We start from the raw sequence: 12,229 nt of genomic DNA, 5'->3' as shown, positions 1-12,229 counted from the left end.
AACTCAGATGGGCTCACTGTCCTGTGACTTTCAGAAAAACGGGGAGGCCCCTGGGAGGGGCCTCTGCTTAAAGGGCCCTCAGCTGAAAGGACCTCACCTAAAGCGGACTCACCATACAGGGACCTGCACTGAAAGTGTTCTCAGGTGAGTGGGTGTCGCCTGAGAGGAGCCTCACCTGGGGGGGAGTCCTCAGCGGAAAGGGCCTCACCTGTAAGGGGCCTCTTCTCTTCTCAGAGGCCCCTCACCTGAGAGGCCCCTCAGCTGAAAGGGCTTCCGCTGAAAAGGGTCTCGGCTGAGAGCGTCCCTCAGCTGAAAAGGACATCACCTGACAGGGTCCCCAACTGAGAGGGGCCTCACCTGGGAAGGACCTCAGCTTAAAGGGGCCTCAGCTGTGAGTGCCTCAGTTGAAGTAGCTACTGAGAGGCTTCACCTAAAGGAGCCTCATCGGAGAGGTGACTCACCTGAAAGCAGCCAAAGTTGAAGGGGCCTTACCTGAAAAGGACTGAAAGGGGCCTCACCTGACAGGGCCTCAGCTGGAGGGACCTAGCTAACAGGGCCTTACCTGAAAAGGTCTTCACCTGAGGGGGGGCTCCAGCTGAAAGCAGCCTCACCTGAAAGGGCCTCACCTGAAACGGCCTTTCCTGAGAGGGTCCGAAGGGTCCTTGACATTGCAGACATCCGCGTGGCCATGGCAGACGCAGAGGCCGCCGGTGCTGACGTCCTTGGTGCCGTAATAATACTGTACTGCAGGCCCCTGAGCGCCAGGGCCCAGGCTCACCCACCCGCGTCCCAGGGCCTCAGGCCCAGGCCCCGCTGGCCCCATGCCTGCATCCGTGGTGCACACGTGCCCATCAGCCCAATAGCGTATGCGGGGCCCAGGTCCTCAGGTCACCCAGGCGTATTGGGATGAGCCCCTGAAGGAGCAGAGGCTCTTGGGGGCTGAGGGTCCTTCTGGGCTGGGGGCTGGAGGTGGGCTTATGCTGCCATAGGTGTCCCCAAAAGCCCCCAGAGACTTAGCACCGGGCAGCTCCACCCCCACCCACAACAGGAGTGGCTCCCTGCGGGTCGGGACCATAGCCCCCCAGGAGAGGTCTCTGGCCCCTAAAAACTGTCAAGGGCGACAGGCTGACCATGGAGTGGGCAGGCGGGGGGCACATTGATCCTCCCAGGATAGGGCGAGTGCCTTGGTGGGACCCCACCGTCAGACCCCCGGTGTGCATGTCCCATGTAGATATCCCCAAGTCCCATCCACCTGGGGGGCAGCCGGTCTCTAGGCTCAGCCCCTACATGACAATGAGGAGGCGGTGTAGTTTCCAGGGAGGGAGACAGGGCCCTACACACACACACTGCAGTGCAGGGAACAAAGGGGAAAAGGCCCCGGGGGCCTGCTGGGAGTTCTCTCCATGCCCGCCCCCGTCTGCACCAGAACCCAGCTCCCAACAGGAGTGGGGGGCTCCTGACACAGGGCAGAGTCTCAGCTGGCGCATACCTCTGCTCACAGGTGGGGCAGGATGGCAGGGGGCGGAGCACCCGTCATGCCCTGCGGCTTTGCACGAGGCTTTGTACGCAGCATTTCACGTGCCGTGAGAGGACGCAGTGCCGCCATGTTAGCTTTACCCCCGCAGGCGCCACCTCCCTGGCGCCTGCCTGCCTGGCCTCAGACCCGAAGGGAGTGCGAACTCTTGGTCCTCTCTCAGACTTGAGGCCCCCAGGGTGAGTTCAACCTTCCTGTCCGAGCCCCACAGGCACCGCCTTCCTGGCCGCAGCCGCCTTCCTGTCCGCAGCCGCCTGCTGAGGGGCATCCGGTCCTCAGAGACGCGGGAGGGGCTCCGTGTGGACATTTGGAAACGGGGAACGCACAGTTTCCACCACACTGTGGTCCCCCATGCCCAGGACGTGGTGGCCACGGTTGTGACGTCCACGCAGTGGCCTCTCCACCCTAATGGGGTATCAGACTCTGAGCTGGACGTGGGTTTGGCTCAGCCTCTGTGAGGGAGTTCGTTGTCATCTCTGTTTTACGGGCAGGCTGTTCAAGTCGTTGTTCATAAATGTAGTTTCCTTACAGGAATTTCATCCTTCCAGGGAACGTGCCATCACAGCGCAAAGTCCTCTATGCCTTGCCTTTAGAGTCTCCAGCGTCATTGCTGTGTGAGGTCTGCTACTTCATGGTAAGTACTCCTATGTGTTTTACCATGTGTTTCGCAGCAGCCACACACTCCCAGGTCATCCTCTTTAACCCCGAATCAGGAAATACACCTTTCTCCCTGACAGTCCAATCCACCAGGCCTACTTCACCGCCTTCCCCTACTGGGAGAAAAGTGTGTGTTTCCCTTCAGTTCCAGTTTTCTTTTTCTGGAACTGTTTCTGAGACTATCCCTCAGTTTCCTAGCCTTGGCAGATCTAAAGAGCAGAGATAACTCCAAGGTGGGTGTGGGCAGCACTTTTTCCTGAGTAGGACAGGACTGCCATGGCCTGTAGACCCTGAGAGGTCCTGTCTGCTACCCTCTCCCATGCAGTCTACCCCAGCTGTTGGCAGTCTACTCTGCTTTCATTTTTAGGTGCACAGCAGGCTTTTGGTATCTCAGGGGTTTTATTAGGGTTCCGTCAACCTGTCCACACATTGGACACCGTTAGCAAATTTTCTAAGGCTTTGCCCAGCTAGACCCTTAAAGTCACAGCAGTTTGTAATATCTAACAGTAGAAAAAGTGGATGATGCGATTTTTCAAAGCACAAAACCTTTCTTTTCTTCTTTCTTTTGAGACAGTCTCACTGTGTTGCCCAGGCTGGGGTGCCATGGTGTCAGCCTAGCTCACAGAGACCTCAAACTCCTGGGCTCAAGCCATCCTTCTGCCTCAGCCTCCCAAGTATCTGGGGCTACAGGCATGCATTACCATACCCCGCTAATTTTTTCTATATATTTTCAGTTGTCCAGCTAGTCTCTTACTATTTTTAGTAGAGATGGAGTCTGGCTCTTGCTCAGGCCGGTCCTGAACCCCTGAGCTCAAAGGATCCACCCATCTCGACATCCCAGAGCCTAGGATTGTAGGCGTGAGCCACTGCTCCCGGCCCCCCCCCAAAAAATTATTATTTGTTATATCGTGTGTAAGAATCACCTTTGATTTATATATAAACCAAGGAAATAGCTAAATACAGGATTTATATTTGGGATAATTAGTAAAGAAAAATTAAATCTCCCTGCCAAATGAAAGGCAAATGACTCAATTGATCATGGATATTTTATAAGAGTTTATTGAACCACATATTACCTTACTGTAATTCTCTAGCCGTGTGTGTGCACATGTGCATGCGCACCAGTTGCAAGGTATCTCAGGTTTGCACACTTATGTTTACATCACCAATCGATATAGTTAAGTGATAAAATCCTAGTCCATATTATGACAATGTATATAAATATTTGAAAGCACTTTTTAAAATTTCACCATTTTAACACTTGTGAATATATAATTCAATGGAGGGTCGTACATTGCCCGTGTTGTGCAACCATCTATTTATTAATAGTTACAGATGTTTTTTTTCTTCCTCTGAAGGAAACTCTAAGCCCGTTACGAAGTCACTTTCCTTTCCCTGTCCCCCAAGTCCCTGGCAAGCACTAATCTATTTTTCATCACCGTGGATTTGCTTGCTCTGGACATTTCATACAAGAGGAATCATAATATGTGGGCTTTTGTGTCTGATTTCTTTCACTTAGGATGTTTTCAAGGTTCATCCATGTTGTGATATACATCATTACTTCATTCCTTTTTTCTGTATGAGTAACTACAGCATTCACCATTCTTTTTTTTTTTTTTTTTTTTTTGAGACAGGGTCTCACTTTGTTGCCCGGACTAGAGTGAGTGCCATGGCATCAGCGTAGCTCACAGCAACCTCAAACTCCTAGGCTTAAGCGGATCCTACTGCCTCAGCCTCCCCAGTAGCTGGGACTACAGACATGCGCCTCCATGCCCGGCTAATTTTTTGCTATATGTATTTTTTTTACTTGGCCAGATAATTTCTTCCTATATTTAGTAGAGACGGGGTCTCACTCAGGCTGGTCTTGAACTCCTGACCTCGAGCGATCCACCCACCTCGGCCTCCCAGAGGGCTAGGATTACAGGCCTCAGCCACCTTGCCGGGCCAGCATTCACCATTCTTAAGTGCACACTTCAGTGGCACGAACCACGTCCATGTTTTTTTGTAACTGTGACTGCCATTCATCTCCAGAATTTCTTTCATCATCCCCAAGTGGAACCCTGTACTTGTTAAACACTTACTTCATATTTTCTCTTCCCCCAGCCCCTGAAAACTACTCCAGCTACCTCATAAGTAGAGCATACTCTATTTGTCGTGTGCCTGGGTTGGTTCACTTAGCACAATGTTGTTGCGTTTGTCAGAATTTCCTCATTTTTAAGGCTGAATTATATTTCATTGTGTGGGTGGACCACATTTTATTTTTCTACTCATCTGTCAATGGACACTTGTGTTGCTTCCACCTTTTGGCACAGTGAATAATGCTGCCATGAACATGGGTGTTCAAGTCCCTGTTTTCAGTTCTTTTCAGTATATACCCAGAAGTGGAATCACTGTGTTGTAAGTGAATTCCATGCTTAATTTTTGAGGTACTGCCATATTGTGCCCATAACAGCTGCTCCCTTTCAGTTTTCTCTTTCCTTTTTATGGCTGAATAATATATCAGGTTATGATATACCTAATTTTGCTTATCCATCCATCTGTTGATGGACGTTTGGGTTGTTTGCACCTTTCAGCTATTGTGAACAGGGCTGTTATAAATATTCATGTACAAGTTCTTGTTTGAACACTTGTTTTCTAACCTTTGGAGTATGTACCTTGGAATGGAATTGTTGAGCTATGGTAATTCTGCACGTAAATTTTTGAGGGAAGATTCAACTAGTTTACACACAGGCTGTACCATTTTATATTTCTACAAGCAGTGTTTAAGGGTATCCAGGTTTTCTGTATCCTTGCTGACAGATATCTTTAATTTTTTTTAACAATAGCCTTTCAAGCGTGTGTGAGTGGTTATGTCATTGTTGTTGGAATTTGAATTACCATAATAACTAATAACGTGTAATATCTTCTTATGTGCTTTTTGGCCAATTTGTTATTTTGTGTGTGTGTGTGTGTGTGTGTGTAGTGTGAATTTTAGGCTCTTTATCCATGTTGTTATTTGGTTGTTTGACTTTTTCCTGTTCAGTCTTAAAAGCTACTTATATATACTGGATAGGAGATTCTCATCAGATATATAACGTGCTTCTGTCAGTTGTCATCTTTCTGGGTGGTGTCTTTGGATTTCCAAAGGTTTTTAATTTTGAGGAAATTTTTCTTTAATGGCTGTGCTTGTGGTGTCAGATCAAAGAAACCATTCTTATGCCCAACGTTATGAAAGTTTATCTCCATGTTTTCTTCTAGGGTTTATGTTTTCACCTTTTACATTTAGGCCTGTGGACCATTTTGAGGTCAATTTTTCTGATTGGTATGCTGTCAGGGTACAGTTTCATTCCTGTGCGTGTGGATAGTTGTCTGACATTGCTTGTGGAATTTAGGGACCTCAGGGCTTGTACACAATCAATTGACCATAGAGGTATGAATTTATATCTGGACCCTCAGTTCAATTTCATTGATCTATGTGCGTACCTTCATGCCAGTATCATCCTATTTTGATTGTTGTTGCTTTGCAGTAAAATTTAACATTCAATATCGGGAAGTGTGAACCTCCATGTTTGTCTTTCTTTTTCAAGAAGGTTTTGGTTATTTGTATGCCCTTAAAATTCCATTTTAATGTTAGGATCAGTTTGTCCCTTTTTGCCGAGAGGCCTTTTTGGATTTTTGTAGGGATTGCATTGGGTTTGAGATCACCTGTGCTGTATGGCCATCTTGAAACATATTAAGTCTCCAGTCGATGAACATGGAGTGTCTTGACATTTGTTTAGATTTTCTTTAGCGTTTTTCAATAATGTTTTGTAGTTTTCCACATACAGGTCTTGCACATTTGTTAATTTTTTTCTCGAGTGGGTTATTTTTGTTGATATAATTCAAATGGAATTTTTGTCTTAATTTCATTTCCATGTTCTTGATCACCAGAGTACAGAAATAAAACGGATTTCTGTGTAGTGAAAAGTTGTTCTGTTACCTATCCGTTTTTGTTTGCTGGTTCAAATAAATTTTTTGAATTCTTTGGGATTTTCTATATTTAAGGTGATGTGATTTGGAATCTGTGAATAGATTTACTTTCCATTCATGTATGGATGCATTTTTATTTCCCATTCTTCTCTAATTGTTCTGTATAGAACTGTCAGTGCAATCTTATTTTTTTCTTTCAAAATACTAATTAAGGTGGTACAAGTATTTTTGTTACATGGCTATGTGTGTAGTGCTGAAGTCAGAGGTGGTGGTGTGTCCGTCATCAGAATATAGTGTTCATGTGGGCACGTTTTTATTCTACACCCACTGTCCATTCCTCCCCCTTCTAGGTTTTCATGTCCTTTATATTGCCATGTGCCTCTGTGTATCCACGTAGTAGCTCCCACTTATTTGTGAGAACATAGGGTGTTTTGTTTTCCATTCCCGAGATAGTTCATTTAGGGTAATGGTCTCCAGTTCCCCTCACATTGCTGCAAATGACATTATTTCATTCTCTTTTGTTTTTTGAGGTAGGGTCTCCCTCTAGTGGCCGTGATAGAGTGCAGTGGCATGATCATAGCTCACTGGAAGCTCAAGTGATCCTCTGGGCTCAACTGATCCTCCTGTCTTAGCCTCCTGAGTAGCTGGGACTACAGGTACATGCCACATTCCCCAGCTAATATTTTTATTTTTTTAGAGACTGGGTCTCACTCTTGTTCAGGCTGGTATTTCATTCCTTTTCATGGCTGAGTAGCACACTGTGATATTTATACATGTATTTGTGTGTGTGTGTGTACACACACCCACACACATTTTTGTCCCCTTATGAATTTAATGGCACTTAAGTTGATTCCACATCTTTGCAACTGTGAAGTGTGCTGTGCTCAACATTTGAGTGCTGGTGTCTTTTGGATAAAATGACTTCATTTCCTTTGGCTAGATACCCAGGAGTGGGATTGCTGGATTGAATGGTAGGTCTACATTTCTTTCTTTGAGGAGTCTCCATAATGTTTTCCATAGAGGTTCTACTATTTTGTAGACTGACCAGTGCATCAGCAATCCTTTCTCTATGCATCTGTGGCAGCATCTGTTGTTTTTTGTGTTTTTTTTTTTTTTTTGAGGCAGAGTCTCTCTTTGTTGCCCAGGCTAGCGTGATTGCCGTGGCGTCAGCCTAGCTCACAGCAACCTCAAACTCCTGGGCTTATGCAATCTTACTGTGTCAGCCTCCCGAGTAGCTGGGACTACAGGCATGTGCCACTATGCCCGGCTAATTTTTTCTCTATATATTTTTAGTTGTCCAGATAATTTCCTTCTATTTTTAGTAGAGACGGGGTCTCGCTCTTGCTCAGGCTGGTCTCGAACTCCTGACCTCGAGCGATCCACCCGCCTCGGCCTTCCGGAGTGCTAGGATTACAGGAGTGAGCCACCACGCCTGGCCATGTTTTTTGTCTTTTTAATAATGGCCATTCTGATTGGGGCAAGGCGCTTCCTTATGGTAGTTTTAATTTGCATTTCTCCATGATTAACAATGTTTAGCAGTTTTTCATGTTTTTTGGCAGTTTGTCTATCTTCTTTTCAAAAACTTCTGGTCTTTTGCCCACTTTTTGATGAGGATGTTTACTTTTTTCTTGCTGATTTGTTTGGGTCTTTGCATATTCTGGATATCAGTCTTTTGTCAGATGCATAGTTGCAAATATTTTGGCCCATTCCGTAGGCTGTGTATTCACTGCTTTGATTATATCCTTTGCTGTGCACAAGTTTCCTAATTTAATTAAGTCCTGTTGATTTATTTTTGTTGTTGCTATATTTGGCTTTGGGGTCTTAGTCATAAATTCTTTGACTTGGCTGATGTCTAAAAAGGTTTGCCTACTTTTTCCCTAGAATTTTTATGGTTTCATACTTTTCATTTAACTCTTCAATGCACCTTGAATTGATTTTTGTATATAGTGAGAGAGGTACCCTGTTTCCTTTTTCTGCATATGGATATCCAATTTTCCCAGCGCTGTTTATTGAATAGGGCTTCCTTTCCTCAGTGCATGTTTTCTGCTTTGTCAAAAATCAGTTAGTTGGTGCTAGGTAGATGGTTTAATGTCTGGGTTCTTTATTTTGTTCTCTTGGATTAGTCTCAGTTTTTTACACCAGTACCATGGTGTTTGGGTTCCTGTAGCCTTGTAATATAATTTGATGTCATGTAATGTCTTACTTCCAGATTTGTTTTTCAGTATAATGTTGTATGCAGAGGTGAAAGTGAGCATCTCTGCTTTGTCCCTGATCTTAGTGGCAAAAGCTGTGGTTAGGGCTTAGGGTTTTTACAGTTAGGGTTAGTGTTAGAGTTGGGGTTGGGTCCTGTTAATAATTCAGTATCTTTTGGTCACAAGGATTCTGTTTTGTTAGTCTTATGATCTATGTTTATTTTTTTCCTAACATAAATGCTGGTCATTTGTATCTAAAGTCCTGGAACTCAGTTGTAAGGTTTCTCTGAGGTTTGCCTGGCTAAGAGGGGTCCATTCAGTTGGCACGGGGCTTAGGGTTTTATTTTAATTTACATTACCATGCTTTCACTAGTATAATTTAGTAATGCTTTCTTTATGTATGCGTGGGAGGAAACAGCCAGGAAAAATGACTAAATCACCAAGAGGTGGCTCTGAGTTCAGGCTTGCATACTATCTTCAAGTGAAACAAAGAAAGAATGGGTATCATGGGGGTCAGTACTGAGGAGGTAACCAGGAAAAGCAAGGTAAGCAAGAGCAAGCATTGTTGTTCAGACTTAAGTGGTGCCTGCCTTCCGCATTGCTAAGAATCCCTCATGATATAGTCATTCTTCTCTTCTTGGTATGAGAGGGAGACACCTTTACAAATGGAAGTAGGTCTCCTTCACAGATGTAAATTTCCATGACAAAAAGGTAACTTCTGGCCTGTTTTCAGCGCTTCTCCTGGGTGTGCAGTGTTTCAAAATTATCAGCTCAAAATAATGCTTACATTGGGCTGGGCATGTTGGCTCATGCCTATGATCCCAACATTTTGGGAGCCCAAGGCAGGAGGCTCCATGGAGCCCAGGAGTTCAAGACTTAGCTGGGGCAATACAGCAAGGACCCATCTGTACACACACATACAAAGTTATTTGGCAGTGGTAGCTCATGCCTGTAATCCCAGCTACTTGAGAGGCTGAGGATCACTTCAGCCTGGAAGTTCAAGGTGGCAGTGATCTGCGTTCGTGCCACTGCACTCCCGCCTGGGTGACAGAGACCCTGTCCAAAATACTAACAATGATAAAAAGAGCTATATCTTGGAGTGACATATTCTAGTCTTCTACACTGGCTTCCAAAGTGACTGTATACCATTATGCATTCTACCAGCAATGAATGAGAATTCCTGCCCTTCCTCCAGCAATGGTTTGTCCTTTTTTTTTTTTTTTAAAGAGTTTATTCATTCTAGCAGGCGTGCTGTGGTATCTCATTGCTGCTGTAATCTGCTATTCCCTAACGATATGTGATGCTGAGCATCTCTTTGTATGATTCTTTGCCATGTATGTATCTTCTTTGGTCAGGTGTGTGTTGAGATATGTACCCCTTTTTAATCGGGGTGTTAAAACTCTTGTTGAGTTTTAAGACTTCTTTTTATATGTAGAATGTGAATTATTCCTTCAGTATGTATCTTGCACATATTTCTTATCATTCTTTGGCTTGTCTTTTTATTCTCTGAACTTGGTCTTTCACAGAGTATAAATATTGAACATTATAACAGCCATGGTATTATTTTTTCTGTTGTGGATCAGATTCTTTTTGTTGTTGTTGTGTGTTAAAACCCATCACCAAACCCAAGGCCATGTAAATTTTCTTCTTTGTTTCTTCCCCGAATCTGTAAAGTTTTGCATTGCAGTTGAAGTCTGAGGATGATTTTGAATGAATTTTGATGTCAGTTGTAAAGTTTATATCTACACTTATTTCATTCCATATGTTTTCCCCTTAATGGTTCCCTCCTTCCCGTTTTTTTCTGAAAGACACAGGACAGTGAGGCCACCTGAGTTTGAATTTGCAGATCCTGGCTCCGAAGACGCTGAACTTGGAATTTAACTGGTTCCCCAGCAAGGCCAGGAGGAAGTGCTCGCCACTGTAGGCCCCGCCCTATGAGCACCAAGGGCTTCAGTGCCGGTGCGGGCTGGCAGAGGGCGGAGCACCCGTCATGCCCTGCGGGTTTTCAGGAGGCTTTGTACGCAGCATTGCACGTGCCGTGAGAGGACGCAGTGCCGCCATGTTAGCTTTGCCCCCTCAGGCGCCGCCTTCCTGGCGCCTGCCGGCCTTGCCTCAGACCCGAAGCGAGTGGGACCTCCTCGTCCCCACTCAGACATGAGGCCTCGAGGGTGAGTTAAACCTTCCTGTCCGAGCCCCACGAGCACCGCCTTCCTGTCCGGAGCCGGCTGCTGAGGGGCGGCCAGTCCTCAGAGAACTGGGAGGGGCTCCGTGTGGATATTTGGAAACGGGGAACCCACATTTTCCACCACATTGAGATCCCCAAGCCCAGGACGTGGTGGCCACGGGTGTGATGTCCAAGCGGTGGTCTCTCCACCCTAATGGGGTATCAGACTCTGGCTGGATGTGGGTCTTGCTCAGCCTCTGTGAGGGAGTTTGTTGTCATCTCTGTTTCACTGGCAGGGTGTTCAGGTCGTTGTTCATAAATGTAGTTTCCTTACGGGAGTATCATCCTTCCAGGGAACGTGCTGTTGCAGCGCAAAGTCCTCTGTGTCCTGCCTTCAGAGTCTCCAGCGTCATTGCTGTGTGAGGTCTGCTACTTCATGGTAAGTACTCCTATGTGTTTTACCATGTGTTTTGCAGCAGCCACACGCTCCCAGGTCATCACCGTTAACCCCGAATCAGGAAATACACCTTTCTCCCTGACAGTCCAATCCACCAGGCCCGCTTCACCACCTTCCCTAACTGGGAGAAAAATGTGTCTTTCCCTTCGGTTCCAGTTTTCTTATTCTGGAACTGCTTCTGAGACTATCCCTCAGTTTCCCAGCCTTGGCAGATCTAAAGAGCAGAGATAACTCCAGGGTGGGTATGGGCAGCGCTTCCTCCTGAGCAGCACAGGACTGCCATGGCCTGCAGACCCTGAGTGGTCCTGCCTGCTACCCTCTCCCATGCAGTCTACCCCAGCTGTTGGCAGTCTACTCTGCTTTCATTTTTAGGTGCACAGCAGGAGTTTGGTGTCTCAGGGATTTTATTCGGATTCTGTCAGTGTCCACACAGTGGACACCCTTAGCAAATTTTCTAAGGCTTTGCCCAGCTAGACCCTTAAAGTCACAGCAGTTTGTAATATCTAATAGTAGAAAAAATGGATGATGTGATTTTTCAAAAGGCAAAAAACATTCTTTTTTTCTTTCTTTGTTTTGAGATAGAGTCTCGTTGTGTTGCCCAGGCTGGAGTGCCATGGCATCAGCGTAGCTCACGGCAACCTCAAACTCCTGGGCTCAAGCCATCCTTCTGCCTCAGTCTGCCAAGTTTCTGGGACTACAGGCATGTGCTACCATAGCCGGCTAATTTGTTTTGTATATCTTTAGTTGTCCATCCAGTCTCTTTCTATTTTTAGTAGAGATGGGGTCTTGCTCTTGCTCAGGCCAGTCCCAAACTCCTGAGCTCAAACAATCCACCCACCTCGTCCTCCTACTGTGTAGGATTATAAGCGTGAGCCACTGCTCCTGGCCCAAAAAAGAAAAAATTATTATTTGATATATCATGTGTAAGAATCACCTTCAGTTTATATATCAACCAGGGAAATACCTAAACACAGGGTTTATATTTGGGATAATTACTAAAGAAAATTTTAATCTCCCTGTCCAATATAAGGCAAGTGGCCCAATTGATCATGAAAATTTCATAAGAGTTTACTGAACCACATATTACCTTACTGTAATTCTCTAGCCATATGTGTGCGCATGTGCATGCACAGCAGTTGCAAGGTATCTCAGGTTTGCACACTTATGTTTACATCACCCATCGATGTAGTTAATTGATAAAGTCCTAGTCCATATTATGACAATGTATATAAATATTTGAAAGCACCTTTTAAAATTTCACCATTTTTACCACTTGT

The 12,229-nt window shown here is 45.5% G+C and overlaps 1 long non-coding RNA gene across 1 annotated transcript; it reads left to right on the top strand.

The window, feature by feature from the left end:
• The first annotated feature begins 1,690 nt into the window (after window positions 1–1,690).
• Window positions 1,691–10,867, top strand: LOC123626907. The gene is made up of 3 exons (XR_006731069.1): window positions 1,691–1,713; window positions 2,083–2,168; window positions 10,849–10,867. It is a non-coding gene; the product is annotated as an uncharacterized LOC123626907 (long non-coding RNA).
• Window positions 10,868–12,229: the final 1,362 nt, after the last annotated feature.

Source organism: Lemur catta, chromosome 23, assembly GCF_020740605.2.
Source record: "Lemur catta isolate mLemCat1 chromosome 23, mLemCat1.pri, whole genome shotgun sequence".
In the NCBI taxonomy this organism is placed as follows: domain Eukaryota; kingdom Metazoa; phylum Chordata; class Mammalia; order Primates; family Lemuridae; genus Lemur; species Lemur catta.
The sequence above is the reverse complement of the archived record's forward strand: the minus strand, read 5'-3'. Positions and strand labels throughout refer to the sequence as shown.